We start from the raw sequence: 14,916 nt of genomic DNA on the forward strand, positions 1-14,916 counted from the left end.
GGTAAAGGTGCTAAAACAGAAGGAAGTTCCCAATAGGAGACTAAATGTTTTATTTTCTGTGTAATTTCAAAAAGATAAAGTTAGAGATTTTATATTAGATTGCATATCTTCATGATTCTTAAGAATAAGGACAGGATTGTTAAGCAGGTGCTTTGGGCTTAAGTGAGAAATTAAATGAAAATATGTTAACAACCCCAATAGGAGATTATTGCCTAGTCAACACGATATGTTCACCAAATCATTTTGTTCTCCTTATGTGTACATGGGAGACTGTAGCTACACCCTTCTTCCTAACTGCTTGTGAGCATGTGACTGAGTTCTGGCTGCAACAAAGTAAGTGGAGGTGATTTCTGCCTCTTCTAGACCTGGCTATGACCATCTTGGGACTTTTTTTTTAAGATTTTATTTATTTATTCACGAGAGTCAGAGAGAAAGAGAGTCAGAGACACAGGCAGAGGGAGAAGCAGGCTCCATGCAGGGAGCCTGACATGGGACTCGATCCGGGGTCTCCAGGATCAGGCCCTGGGCTGAAGGCGGCACTAAACCGCTGAGCCACCCGGGCTGCCCTTATGACATCTTCTACCCTATTTCTCCCTGTCCATGTGTCTGGAAAGAAGGACTGTGAGATGGCAAAACAAACACATGAAAGAAGTCTGGATTGCCGGGTCATCACTTGGAGTAGAGCCACCCAGGAAAGCAAGGTAACTGGGAATGTCTGCATTGGGACTGAGTGTGTAGGCAGGAAGCACATCTTTCTTGTGTTAAGCTCCTGCGATTTTGGGGCTGTCACAGAAATTAGCCTATTTTGACTTACCTAGTAATTTCCTATAATAAAATATAGTTCTGAGGCATCTGGGTGGCTCAGTGCCTGAGCTTCTGCCTTTGGCTCAGGTCTAATACCAGCGTCCTGGGATCGAGTCCCACACTGGACTCCCCACAGGGAACCTGCTTCTCCCTACCTCTCTGCCTGTGTCTCTCATGAATAAATAAATAAAATCTTCTTTAAAATAATAATAAAATAAGATAAACTTACTTAAATGTGGCAGGACAGGTATTGCTAACAGCATTATTTTATACTTAGCTAGACTCTTAAAATAAAGGACTTTGAAATGGCTGAATCTGTTTTCTTCCTGCCACGGTCACTTTAGGGAAGAGACAATGCCAGGAGTTTGATGTGCTTTATGAAGAAGTGATAAAAAAAAAGCTGGAGAGGAAACTAGATTTTTTTAATAGTATTTATATTTACACAGAATTAAGCAGTGGAAACAACCAAAAGTATGTAACACGATGTATATAAATCTTTCTAAAGTATACATTCTTTAGAATATACAGGAGATTTTATTTATAAGGAAATAGAACCTGCATGAAGCTGTCATATTTTTTTGGCTAAATTTTCTGGCCATAAGAGGGGATTTAGTCATTCACTTATGACCTCTCTTTCTTCATTCCATTTCTATAGAGAAACTCTGAAAGAGGACTGGAAGGAGGACCAGATCTAAACTATCTTAGAAGAAACTCGATTTTTGAACTCTACTGTATATATCTCAAGATTTGGTATTAGTATAAATTTCCTATTTCCTTTGATGCGTCTTGTGCAAATGATTTCCTGGGGGCACCCGAGGGTCTGCACCTGCTCTTTCTAGTGGTGGTAGCTCACCCAAAACATTTCTGACTGATCTGACATCTTACATTTTATCAGTATTTAGCTGGGATTGTAGTTGTGACTAAGAGTTGGGATTCTAGTTATGTTTTATATGGATGGGTTTTTACTTTTCAAGAGAGGATGACAATATTTGAGATGTAGTGAATTTTTTAGGATAGATCTGAGCAAATCATACCAAAGTTTAGATACTGACTGGAGCATAGGTCACTGGAAACCAGAAAGGAATGACTGTGTGTGAGGGTGGATAATAGTATCCCCTACATGGCGAAGCTATGACTCACATCTGGAACTGCCTCCTCAGCATCTACCCATGGATCCTAATAGTCCTCTCAAAATTGACAAGTTTAAGCATGGAATTTGGTTCTCTTTCCCACATACTGGTTCATAGCCACTTCATCTACTTCAACATCATCCTTGACCCTTCTCCTTTCTCTCTTTTCATCCAATCTGTCAGGCTATTCTGTGGTCCTTCTTTCAAAATATATCCTAAAACAAAGGATATATTTCTTAGCCATCCCTTCCACTATTTCTTTCCTGGATTATTTTAATAGCTTAAAGACTGTTCTGCTTGTTTCTGCCTTTGCCCATGTCACTTGAATAAAGCCAATGCTTCCAGGTTTTACCTCATCCATGACCTTCTCTTCTCCTAAGCCTTTTCTACCTCATCACTGATCTCTCACCCTAGGACTCACTTTGTTTCAGACATGCTAACTTCCTTGTTCTTTCTGGAACATACTAGACATGACCTATAAACCTCAGGGCCTTGTATTTGCTGTTCCCTCCATTTGGAACACTCTTCCCTCATTTATCCATGTGGATTAAATGTTACTCAAATGTCACTTCATCGGTGAGGACTTCCCTGACCACCGTAAATCTACCAGTCCTTTCTTTAGCACCCCATCCTCTGGACCACATACTTCCAACCACCTGCCAATGGGTGCTTCCTAGCTCCTATTTGTTTTATTTTCCTCTGTAACACTTATTCCCATCTGATATTCTTATGTGTTTTTTTTTCTTTTGTTTCTTTTCTTTTCTTCTTTTTTTTGTTACCATCCTAATCATTAAGTGTACAGTTCAGTAGTGCTAAATATATTCATATTATTGTACAATAGACACAGCAAGAAAAAAGATTCTTTAGAACTCCTTTGTCTTGCAAAACTAAAAATATCTGCATTAAACATTAACTTCCCCTCCCCCAGCCCATGGCTACCACATTTCTACTTACTGTTTTTATGATTTTGACTACTTTAGATACTTTGTATGAGTGAAATGATACAGTATTATTATTTGTGATTGGATAATTATGCTTAGCAGTAATATCTTTGAGGTGCATTTGTGTTGTCACATGTGATAGGACTTCCTTCCTTTTTTAAAGCTGCATAATATCCCATTGTATGTATATACAAACGCACATATATACATTTGCTTTATTCATTCATCCATGAATTGACATCTGAATTGCTTCCTGTTGTGAATAATGCTGCAATAGATGTGGATGTGTGTGGATCCTCTTGGAATCTAGCTTTGAATTCTAGATATATATTCACAGAATTGGGATTTGACTCTTTTCTTTTTAAAAGATATCCCACTAGAATGTAAGCCCCAGCAGGACAGGCATACTCTTTTATTTACCACTATATCCCTGGTGCCTGACACAAATAGGCACTGAAAACACAGCCACTGAAAATCAGATGAATATTATCTTTTTTTTAATGTGCTGTCTGCCTCTACTAGACTGCAAGCCCCCCCCAAGGGAAGAAGCAGTGTTTTGTTCACTGCAACAGCCTCAGTGCTTAGAACGGCTCTAGGTTTGTGGTAGGTTGTCAATAAATATTTTTAAGTGAATTAATTAAGGTCTGAAATGGGCAGATAGATGGCAGAGAAACAAATCTAAATTGTCAAAAAATATGAAAAAATAGTTATCCTCTCTAGTAATAAAAATACAAATTTCAATGGCATCATTTTGACTTACCAAATTAGCACTTTTTCAAGAATGTTTTTTAAACTTCAAACTTTCAAGAACAGTACAATGAGCACTCATATACTCTTCAGCTGGACTTGCCTTTGTTAAAAGTATGCCAAATTTGCTTTTTTTCTTTCTCTTTCCATGTGTGTGTAGACAAGCAAACAGACAAAATTTACTGTACCATTTGAGAGTTTGGTGTAGACATGATGATACTTCACCCTTAAACACTTTGGTCTGTGTCTTATAAGAAAAAGGAAATTTTATATAATCACTATTCAAAACCACACTCAAATAATTTATCATTAATGCAATGCTACTATGTAGCATATGGCCCATATTCATACTTCACTACTTGTCCCAACCATGTTCTTTATCAGTATCTTTTTCAAACTGAAGATCTAATCAAGAATTATGCATTGCATTTACCTGTCATATTTCCCCAGTATCTTTTCATCTAAAGCATCTTCCTAGCCCCTTTCTTCCTGCTTCCTGACAATGACATTTTTAAAAGTCCAGGCTAATTGCTTTGCATGATGTCTCTCAATTCAGATTTGACTGAATGCTTCTTTATCATGATACTCAGGTTGATCAATGTCTTAGTCTGTTCAGGTTACTATAACAAAAATGCCGTAGCAACAACATTTTCTTATAGTTTCTCATAAATCTGGAGGCTCTAAATTAAAGATTAAGGTGCTGGCAGATTCAAATCCAGCAAGGAACTGCTTCCTGATTTATATACAGCTGTCCTCTCATTGTGTCCTTACATGGCAGAAGGGACGAAGGAACACTCTAAAGTCTCTTTTATAAGGTGCCAAATCTCATTCATCAGGTCTCAGTCCTCATGATGTACTCATCTCCCAAAGGCCCCACTTCCAAGTACCATCACATTGTGATTAGGATTTCAACATATGAATTTGGAGGGTCACATCCAGTCAATTGCAACAGTTTTTATAGAAATACTATCTACTTGGTATTGCATCTTCAGTATATTTTATTTTATACGTAATGTCAGTTTGTTCCAAACTAAAAAACAATAACTCCAGGCTTAGCAAGAGTGCAGTTTATAGGGATTCATATGCTCATATGCTACTGTGCATATAGCTCACTGATGATGTCCATTTTACCAATTTTTTAAAAAATTACATGAATTTTAGATAGCATATTTAGTAAGTAGATCTTTTCTTTCGAAAGAAGTAAGGTCAGTTGTTTCTGCTTTCCACTTGGTGGCAGGAAATTGAAAAATTTGCCAAGCAGACACTGCAAATGTTAGCTAAGATAATTTTAAATCTGAGATTCTGAGCACTGTAACAGTTCCTGTCATTATTGTCCTTGGACAAGTTACTTAGTTGTTGGTCACCTTTTTCATTTTCAAAATGATGGAAAACCATGCTTGCTGCTTATCTAATTTCTCTCACAAAGGTTCTGGTGGTCTGGGCCAAGCAAAAGCATTAAATGGGGCACCAATTTTGTAATTTAAATGAAAGACACACAGAGAGGCAACCCTCCAATATTATGCAGACTGTTTTCATAATTAGCTTAACAGTATTCCTTGGAAACTGCAATTTCAATATATTGTACATTTACTAAAAAAGTAAGCAACAGATGAAACTGGGACAAGCATATCATCAAGAGAAAATAAAACACTTATCTCCAAAATCTCTCCTACAACTAAACATTTACTATCTTAAATACAATCCTGTAATTAAAATGAAGCCCCTTTTTTATTAAGAAAAATTGATGGGTCTTTTATACAAGAGTAGTTTACGAGATGAATGTATCAAAGTCTATCAGAGTAGATATTCTCATAGTCCCAAATGTCCCAAATGTCAAAGCTTTGTGGAGGGATGAGGGTGGGAGTGGTGGCATTGCAATTATTACACTGGAATCTGTAGGAAACAGATGCAATGTAGTTGAACAAAATTAACTATGTTTTAGCCAGTTATCTTCTGAGATAAGGTCTATACATTTTTTAAAAATGCACCTAGCTTACCTAACTATTCATTGCCTTGACTAGGATTTGATTCTTGATGGAGGATACTACTTTCTATGCAGCAACTTGTTTTTCCAAATCTCATGTTCCAAAGGGTCATGAGTGGGGCTGGCACTTTTCTGGCTGTCCATTGCTTCCAGACATTGGCAATTCTACCTTTGTGAAGCTTAGGCATCTAGCTAGGACCATCAAGATCCCTTTTCTGTCAATGACCTGACAAGCTAGGTTTCTCAGGAAGCAGATTTGGAGATGCAGATTAACATAGAGGTTTATGGGGATTGTTTTTGGTGTGACCACTGGGTAGAGGGAGAAGTTGGGTTCTGATACAGTCTCAATAAAGACCTCCCCAACCCCACAGGGAACTCTGATAACAGAGTGGGCTTTAGGGTTGTTCCAACTTGTGGCAAGGGAGCTGGGCTTCTATATAACCATTAACTGTCACCAGATGTGAGATTCCCCAAGAGAACAACACAGCCTTGGGAGGGCTGACTCTCTCTAGCCAAAAACATTCCAAAGAAAGTCTACAGCTGATGGTTATCTCTCTGCAGCTAGAGGAATCTGAGTAGCACAATACAGCATCTCTTACAGCTATCCATCCAACCATTTAGCTCTTAGTTATTCAAATATTATTCTCTTAATAACCCCAAAATATTCCAGAGTACTTTTTCATTGAGTGAACATGCTTCACCTTAGAAATCTTTATTTCCTCATTCTTACTACTGTGACTGAGTTAATATATGTTTGCTACACAATTTTCTCTTTTTTGGGAGTAAGAAAGTTACCTTCCCTTGCATTTACATTGAAACTGAGTCCTTGTCAACAGAAATATGAATGGATATAATGTGTTACCTCCCATCTGAGACAATTAAAGGTGGGTGTGGATTTTGTATGGTCTCTTGTTTTCCTATAGATTGGATATAAAGATCCCCAAGTTGGCAAGGTACAAGATAGAAGCATTCTAGGTCCATGGGTCACTTTTGGAAAAGACCCTTGAGAGACAGTTTTCTCTACCATATTGGACTGTAATGACAGTAACTGAAACACTGCTCCTCCACTTAAACAAAATAAAATAAGACAAAACAAACAACAAAAAACATCAACAAAAGTCCAAACTCTTAATTTTTGGTTTTCTTCCCACCAGGCTATCAGCCCTTCTTAGCCATGTGCTTTCCCAAGCCAGTTTGCAACTAATAGTTGATCATTAGAAACAAGCTTTCAACTACACTTTTATTTGATTTGTGCACTCTTCTCTTGCTGTGCCTTCTCAGCAAAACCTTAGCTTTGGAGAAATTCTATTCATTTTTCCACTCTTCTAGCAGAATGGCTGAGTACTGCTGGAGACAATCACACTATTTGTCTGACTAATACCAACAAAAAATAATATTTTCCATTCTCAACTAGGCTTTTAGCATTTCCTGGATCAAACTCTACTTGGTCACTTCAACAACCTTTCCCAAATTCACCAGTTTCCATATGCCCTCTACTCAGTCCCTATCTCAAATAGTGGAGACTGACATACCTTTCTTCTTTCTTTCTTTCTTTCTTTCTTTCTTTCTTTCTTTCTTTCTTTCTTTCTTTCTTTCTTTCTTTCTTTCTTTCTTTCTTTCTTTCTTTCTTTCTTTCTTTCTTTCTTTCTTTCTTTCTTTCTTTCTTTCTTTCTTTCTTTCTTTCCTTTCCTTCTTTCTCTCTCTCCTTCCTTCCTTCCTTCCTTCCTTCCTTCCTTCCTTCCTTCCTTCCTTCCTCCCTCTCTCCCTCCCCTTCCTCCCCTCCCCTTCTCACTCTTTTTCTTTTTTCTTTCTTTCTTTCTTTCTTTCTTTCTTTCTTTCTTTCTTTCTTTCTTCTTTCTTTCTTTTCTTTCTTTCTTCTTTCTTTCTTTTCTTTCTTTCTTTCTTTCTTTCTTTCTTTCTTTCTTTCTTTCTTTCCTTTCCTTTCCTTTCCTTCTTTCTCTCTCTCTCCTTCCTTCCTTCCTTCCTTCCTTCCTTCCTTCCTTCCTTCCTTCCTTCCTCCCTCTCTCCCTCCCCTTCCTCCCCTCCCCTTCTCACTCTTTTTCTTTTTCTTTCTTTCTTTCTTTCTTTCTTTCTTTCTTTCTTTCTTTCTTTCTTTCTTTCTTTCTTCTTTCTTTCTCTTTCTTTCTTTCTTTCTTTCTTTTTCTTTCTTTCTTTTCTTCTTCTTCTTCTTCTTCTTCTTCTTCTTCTTCTTCTTCTTCTTCTTCTTTCTTTTCTTTCTTCTTCTCCTCCTCCTCCTCCTCCTTTTTTTTTGTAGACTCACAACCCTGAGATCAAGACCTAAGCTGAGATCAAGAGTCAGACACTTAATTGACTGAGTCACCCAGGTACCCCTAGAAACCTTATTTCTTTAAAAGAAAAAACATTTCTAGATCGATCTCCCCTGAACTTCCTTTAACTATAAAATGTTGGCTAGTACTCAAGATGGACACGAGATAGAAGGGAAGATATTTTCCCCCCACGTTTTTCTCCTTTTACTTTTCTAAGCTAAATTACAAATTAAGCCTGCCTTTAAGTCCTCAGTTCCAGTTTATCTGAAGTTCTGCAAGGATTCTGGGGGCTTGTGAAGGGCCTGGTACATGGGGAAAAGACATCTGGGCTCTATTTCTTATGGAGCTGATGGTGACACTTCAAGGTACAAACCTGTGAGCCTACCTAAAGAATGAATGCCTATTTTCCACTTGTTCTCCCAGAAGTGAGATACTGCCATGCCTGGTATCCAACATTGCTATATAATCCACATCTAGTTTCCCTCTGACTTTTGGCAAGACAAGGATGCCCTACTCTTGCCATTTTTATTCAACTTGGTATTGGAAGTCTTAGGCAGAGCAATTAGGAAAAAGAAAAAAAGAAAGAAAAGGCATCTAAATCACAAAGGAAGAAATAAAATAGTCATTATTTGCAGATGACATGATATTATATATAGAATATTCTAACAACTCCATTCAAAAAATGTTCAAATGAATGAATTCAGTAAATTTGCAGGACACAGGATCAATATGCCTGGGTAAATGTCTGTTTCTCTCTTCTCTCCATGCCTACAGCATCCCTCTCTCCTGCAGACAGTCTCATAGGTCTATTTGCCTCCTGAACATTCTCCAGCTTCCAAACTGCTTTGATGCGGCCTCTTCTCTACATTTAGCTGTGGAGAGTCTGTTCTGCTGTCAGTCTTTGGGTCATTTTATGGGTTATTTACTCTGATTGACTGTCTGATGTAAGTTATCTAATTGTATCTGTGGGTTAAGGTGAGCTGAAGATCCCATCCTTAAAGAGACAGCATAAAAACCATCTCTGCAGAGATACAGCATAGAAACAGCAGTTTGAAAAATGCCTGGGGTATATGAGGAAGGAGATTTATTTAGTAATCTCGGATGAAAGATCTAAATATGAGACAAGAATCTATCAAAATCCTAGAGGAGAACACAGGCAACATCATTTTTGAACTTGGCCACAGAAACTTCTTGCAAGATACATCTATGAAGGCAGGGAAACAAAAGCAAAAATGAACTATTGGGACTTCATCAAGATAAAAAGCTTCTGCACAGCAAAAGAAACAGTCAACAAAACTAAAAGACAACCTTGGGAGAATGAGAGAAGATATTTGCAAATGACCTATCAGATAAAGGGCTAGTATCCAAGATATATAAAGAACTTATTAAACTCAACAACAAAGAAACAAACAATCCACTCATGAAATGGGCAAAAGACATGAACAGAAATTTTACGAAAGAAGACATACACATGGCTAACAAGCACATGAAAAAATGCTCTGCATCACTTGCCATCAGGGAAATACAAATCTAAACCACAATGAGATCCCACCTCACACAAGTAAGAATGGTGAAAATTAACAAGACAGGAAACAACAAATGTTGGAGAGGATGTAGAGAAGGGGGAACCCTCTTGCACTGTTGGTGGGAATGTGAACTGGTACAGCCACTCTTGAAAACTGTGTGGAGGTTCCTCAAAGAGTTAAAAATAGAGCTACCCTATGACCCAGCAATTGCACTACTGGGGATCTACCCCAAAGATACAGATGCAGTGAAAGACCGAGACACCTGCACCCCAATGTTTATAGCAGCAATGTCCACAATAACCAAACTGTGGAAGGAGCCTCGATGTCCATCGAAAGATGAATGGATAAAGAAGATGTGGTCTATTTATACAATGGAATATTAGCCATTAGAAATGACGAATACCCATGATTTGCTTCAACGTGGATGGAACTGGAGGGTATCATGCTGAGTGAAGTAAGTCAGTCAGGGAAGGACAATCATTATATGGTTTCACTCATACAGGGAATATAAGAAATAGTGAAAGGGACAATAGGGGAAAGGAGAGAAAATGAGTGGGAAATATCAGAGAGGGTGACAGAACATGAGAGACTCCTAACTCTGGGAAATGAACAAGGGGTGGTGGAAGGGGAGGTGGGCAAGGGAGTGCGGTGACTGACAGGCACTGGGCGGGGGGCATTTGACAGGAGGAGCACTGGGTGTTATACTGTATGTTGGCTTCAATCGAACTTCAATAAAAATATTAAAAAATTATTTAGTAATCTCAAGCATGTGCTGAAAGGGCAGGAATTTTTGGGAGAATTCTCTAGGAACAAAAGAACTGGCATACACCATTTCTCTCCCCCACTCCCATCCTATATACATGAATACCTAAAACACCAACACTTGCTAACACCACTAGCTTGCTAACAGTGTGTCCCACTCCTACACACTTCTTCAGATCTATTCCCTCTAAACTGGTGGCTTGGGCAGAAGTTTTCCCATACACCTGCTGCTCCCTTCTCACAGTGGATCATCATAGACTGTGCTGGCACTGCATGCCCCACTCCTACACATTCCTATTGACTTGCCCCTCGAATCCTGTGATGGGAGTCTTCTAAAGTGTCTCCAGGTACTCTCACCCAGCAGACCTTGCTAATGCCACATGGCGAGCCCTGTGTTATCCTGTGGACCTGTCCCCTCTAAAATGCCCTTAGCCAGAGCCCATTCAAAGTGGTGGCAAGCCTGAGAGTAGGGCCCCAACAGGGGCTAGTACCACTCCAAAGTAACTCCTGCTTTGTAGAGAGGAAATATAACCACACATAACCAATTTGACTACAGGCTCAGGAGTAGGCTAGGGGCTGAATATGGTTTGCCTGAAGGCCCCACTCACCAATGACAGCATAGGGAGAATGCCCTGTAGTTCCATGTTACCACATCCATGACAAATGCCTGGTTTGACTCAAATCAAGCTCAGATGGTCCCAGACTGGCCAACTAACAACAGAGGAACCAATCCCTGCCCCCATAAAGAAAGAGAGCCATTGCAGATGACTGGACTAAAGGAAAAAACAGCTTAGCCATAACAGTAGATTGCACACAATGCATATAGGAGGCACCACTAAAGCACCAGGCTCTGGTGAACAGGGTATATTACATAGAATGCTACAGGAACTCTTCTTTATAAGGCCACTACTTTCAAGAGCAGAACATGTAGTTGACTTTCCTGACGCAGAGAAACAGACCTAGAAATTTAAACAAAATGAGGTGACAGAGGAATATGTTCCAAATGAAAGAACAGGACAAAACCAAAGCAAGAGAGCTAAACAGAATGGAATAAGTAATATGCAAAATAAAGAATTTATAGTAATGGTCATAATGGCACTCATTGGACTTGAGAAAAGAGTAGAAGACATCAATGAGACCCTTAACAAAGTGATAGAAAACAAAAAACAATGAATCAGGGCTTAACATAATAAATGGAATTAAAAATACACTAGATGGAAAAAATAGTAGACTAGAGGAAGCAGAAGAGTGAATCAATGATCTGGAAAACAGAGTAATAAAGTTGAACAGGAGAGAGAAAAAAGATAAAAAATGAAAATAGACTTAGGGAACTCAGTGACATCATCAAGTACAATAACATTCACATTATAGGGATCCCAGAAGATGAAGGGAGAAAAAATGGGACAGATAATTTATTTGAAAAGATAATAGCTGAAAAATTCTCAAACCTGGGGAAGGAAACAGAAATACAGATACTGGAGGCACAGAGTCCCCAGCAGAATCAACCCAGAGGTTGGCACCAAGACATATAGCAACTAAAATGGCAAAAAGTCATCTTAAAAAGAGAATTTTAAAAGCAGCAAGAGAAAAGGAAAAAAGTTATGTACAAGGGAGACCCCATAGAGCTATCAGCTGATTTTTCAGCAGAAACGTTGCAGGCCAGAAGAGAGTGGCAATATAGTTATATTGCCAAAAGAAAAAAATCTGTAACTAAGACTGTTCTATCCAGCAAGGCTATCATTCAGAAAAGAAAGAGAAATAAAGAGTTTACCAGACAAACACAAGTTAAAGGAATTCAGTCACTAAACCAGCCCCACAAGAAATGTTAAAGGGGACTCTGGTAGAAAGGAAAGACCATAAGTAAGAGTAAGAAAAGTAGGAAGTACAAAAGCAGTAAAAGTAAGTATATCTATAAAATTCAGTCAAAGGAGTCACAAAAAAAGAAAAAAAAAAAAAAAAGGATATAAAGTATGACACTGGGGCACCTGGGTGGCTTAGTGGTTAAGTATCTGCCTTTGGCTCAGGTCATGATCCCAGAGCCCTGGGAGCAAGTCCCGCATCAGGCTCCTTGCATGGAGCCTGCTTCTCCCTCTGCCTATGTGTCTTCCTTTCTGTGTGTCTCTCATGAATGAATGAATAAATCAATCAATCAACCAATCAATAAAAATAAGAATGACACAGTGTACGCAAAACACGGGGGAGAGAAGAGTAAAGAGTGGATTCAAATTTTGTGATCATCAACTTAGTATAGACTGTTGTGTGCGTAAGCTATTATATAATAGGGGCACCTGAGTGGCTCAGTCAGTTAAGCATCTGCCTTCAGCTCAGGTCACAATCCCAGAGTCCTGATCGAGCCCCAGGTCAGGCTCCCTGCTTCTCCCTCTCCTTCCATGTTCTCTCTCCCTCTCTCTCTCTCTCTTAAATCAATCAATCAATCAATCAATCAATCAATCTTAAAAAAAGATGTTGTATATAAACTGAATGGTAACCACAAATCAACCAGTTAGTAGATGTGCAAAAAAATAAAGAAAAAGGAATCCAAGTATATCACTAAAGAAAGCCAACAAACCATGAAAGAAAGGAATAAGAGAAAAAAGGGACAGAGAAGAGCTATAAAACCAACCATGAAACAAGTAACAAAATGGCAATGAATACATACCTATCAATAATTACTTTGAATATAAGCTGACTAAAGGCTTTAATTAGAAGACATAGGGTGACAGAATGGATAAAAAAGTGAGACCCATCTATATGTTGCCTAGAAGAGACCCATTTCAGACTTAAAGAACATGAAGATTGAAAGTGAAGGGATTGAAAGGCATTTATTATGCAAATGGAAGTGAAAAGAAAGCTAGGGTAGCCAAACTTAGGTCAGACAAAATAGACTTTAAAACAAAGACTGTCCCAAGAGATAAAGAGAGATGCTATATAATCATAGGGGAACAATCCAACAAGAAGATATTGTAAATATCAAACAATTGTAAATATTTATGCACCCAACATTGGAGTACCCAAATATGTAAAGCAGCTAATAACAAACATAAAGGAAATAATTGATAGTGATACAATAATAATAGGGGGGCAGCCCCAGTGATGCAGCGGTTTAGCGCCGCCTGCAGCCCATGGTGTGATCCTGGAGACCTAGGATCGAGTCCCACATCAGGTTCCCTGCATAGAGCCTGCTTCTCCCTCTACCTGTGTCTCTGCCTCTCTCTGTGTCTCCCATGAATAAATAAATAAAATCTTTAAAAAACCAATAATAATAGGAAACTTTAATATCCCACTTAGTTCAACAGATTATCCAAACAGAATTTCCTTGTTGAATGGATTTGTATGGCATAATGGACCAGATGCATCTAACAGATATATATAGAATAGTTCAACCTAGAAAAGAAGAACACACATTCCTTTTAAGTGCACATGGGGCATTCTCCAGATAGATCACATATGAAGTGACAAAACAAGCTTCAACAAATTAAAAAAAATTAAAATCATATCATGCATCTTTTCTGGCCACAATGTGTTGAATATATAAATTAATCACAGGAAATATTTTGGAAAGAAAACAAATATATGGAGACTAAATGACATACTACTAAACAATTAATTAGTCAATCAAGAAATCAAAGAAGAAATTTTAAAAATACGTAGAGACAAATGAAAATGAAAACACAATGGTCCAAAATCTTTTTTTAAAAAGATTTTTATTTATTTATTCATAGAGACACAGAGATAGATAGATAGATAGAGAGAGAGAGAGAGAGAGGGAGAGAGAGAGAGAGATTATTATTGCAATAATCTATAAATTGCTTTGAATGGTATGGATATTTTAACAATATCTGTTCTTCCAATGCATGAGCATAGAGTATCTTACTATGCGTTTGTTGTCTTCAATTTCTTTCATTGAAATGAAAAAGTACCAACAGCATTTTTTACAGAACTAGAGCAAATAATACTAAAATTTGTATGGAACCATCAGAGACCCTGAATAGCCAAAACAATCTTGAAAAAGAACAAAACTAGATGTATCACAATCTTGGATTTCAAGATATACTACAAAACTGTAGTAATCAGAACAGTATGGTACTGGCACAAAAGCAGACACACAGATCAATAGAACAAAATAGAGAGCCCAGAAATAAACCCACAGTTATACGGTCAATTAATTTTCAACAACAAAGGAGGCAGGAAGATGCAGTGGGAAAAGATAGTTTCTCTAACAAATGGTGTTGGGAAAACTGAACAGCCATATGCAAAAGAATGAAACTGGACTACTTTCTTATACCATTCACAAAGATAAACTCAAAATGGATTAAAGATCTAAATATGAGATCTGAAACTGTATAAATCCTAGAAGAGAACACAGGCAATAATTTCTCTGACATTGGCCATAGCAACATTTCTCTGGATATGTGTCCTGAGGCAAAGAAAACAAAAGCAAAAATAAACTATTGCAACTACATCAAAATAAAAAGCTTCTGCACAGCAAAGGAAACAACCAATAATTCTAACAGACAACCTAGTGAGTGGGAGAAGATATTTATAAATGATATATCTGATAAAGGGTTAGTATCCAAAATATATAAAGAACTTACACAACTCAACACAAAAAACCCACAAATAATCCAATTAAAAATGAGAAGACATGAACAGTCATTTCTCTAAAAAAAGACATACAAATGGCCAACAGACATATGAAAAGATGTGCAACATCACTCACCATCAGAGAAATCA

At 37.9% G+C, this 14,916-nt stretch overlaps 2 long non-coding RNA genes across 6 annotated transcripts in view; one reads left to right on the forward strand and one right to left on the reverse strand.

Annotated features, from left to right (window-relative positions):
* The window catches only part of LOC144304337 (uncharacterized), a 31,695-nt gene that overhangs the window by 729 nt on the left and 16,050 nt on the right, over positions 1-14,916 (reverse strand). The gene's annotated exons all lie outside the window — the stretch shown is intronic.
* Positions 396-10,042, forward strand: LOC144304339 (uncharacterized). The gene is made up of 3 exons (XR_013371239.1): positions 396-701; positions 1,460-1,554; positions 8,669-10,042. It is a non-coding gene; the product is annotated as an uncharacterized LOC144304339 (long non-coding RNA).

Source organism: Canis aureus, chromosome 33, assembly GCF_053574225.1.
Source record: "Canis aureus isolate CA01 chromosome 33, VMU_Caureus_v.1.0, whole genome shotgun sequence".
Classification (NCBI taxonomy): Eukaryota; Metazoa; Chordata; class Mammalia; order Carnivora; family Canidae; genus Canis; species Canis aureus.